Source organism: Cystoisospora suis (genome assembly GCF_002600585.1).
Source record: "Cystoisospora suis strain Wien I chromosome Unknown contig_3380, whole genome shotgun sequence".
NCBI classification, from domain to species: Eukaryota; Apicomplexa; class Conoidasida; order Eucoccidiorida; family Sarcocystidae; genus Cystoisospora; species Cystoisospora suis.
In genome coordinates, this window is record NW_027156175.1 from 4664 (window position 1) to 5836 (window position 1173).

At 39.3% G+C, this 1173-nt stretch overlaps 1 protein-coding gene across 1 annotated transcript in view; it reads right to left on the reverse strand.

The window, feature by feature from the left end:
* CSUI_006639 (hook protein) overlaps positions 1-1173 on the reverse strand; it is a gene marked incomplete at its 3' end in the record, with an annotated part of 12115 nt that overhangs the window by 4467 nt on the left and 6475 nt on the right. The gene's annotated exons all lie outside the window — the stretch shown is intronic.

Consider the following 1173-nt stretch of genomic DNA (forward strand, 5'->3'; position numbering starts at 1 on the left):
AAGCTACGACATGAAAGAGATTTGCAGAAAGAAGCACGTCATACTCACGACGAAGAAGATAAAGAAGAGACAGACGCGAGGAATGAATGAATGAAATGAAAAGAGTATGAAACCCGTCACAAGGACTCTATATACATATATACATATATGTATATATGTATATGTATGTATATGTATGTATGTATTTCTATATATTTCTATATACTTGGTCAATCAGATTCGACTTGTTCACAGATTCCTTAGGTTCTCTCTTGTTTTGCACCATCCGTGCAGACGAAAGAATAGAAGAGAAGACACCTGGCTATCTATCTATCTAACAGAAGCGCTCTGAAGCGATGAAGAAGAAGAAAGACTTTCCTTCTGTGAAAGAGTCATGAAAAGAATGGCGCGGATGACGAGAAGAGAAGGCCTTCATTACCCATGGAACCACAGACACAAGAAGAAGAAGATGGAAAAGAAAAGGAAATACGTCCTTTCCTTCGGGCTATACAAAAAGAGAGATGTCTTTATACAAAACAAAGAAAAGAATGAATGAAAGACGGAAGAAAAGAGACCACCACCAACTACTAGACACACACAAAGAGGCATAAACCTTCACCTCTCCTCCCCACAGAACAAGACCTGAGAAGGACAAAGCCAAGACATCCTCAGCATGTCTCTCTCAATCTATCTCTAGTAATTTTTCTCTCTAGTTTTGTATTATCCGTGTATGTATATCTATCTATCTATCTACCTGTCTATCTATCTACGTCGATCTACCACTGAGTTCGGAAACAAACACAAGGCGAGCAGCTGAAAGGTATGCACACCCTACAACTCTCCTCTTGGCACGCCGACATGCCCTTGATCGATTAATACGTAGATAGACAGATAGATAGATAAAGATAAAGATAGATAGAAGATAGATAGGTTGGAGATAGGTATGTGTCTTTCTTTCGAAGGCGATGGAGTGACACACTTTATTTTGGAGTTCGAGTTTGGACATTTTCTCTTTGAGGACGGTGAGTTCAGTCAGCTTGTTCTTATAGTTCTGAATCTGAACCTCCAAGGAAGACACACGACGAGCCTCCTGTTTAAGAAGACCTATCTCCTCCTTTAATCTAGCACACAAAACAGAAAATGAATTGAACAAAGATGATGAGAGAACGACAAAGAATGAGATAGATAGATAGA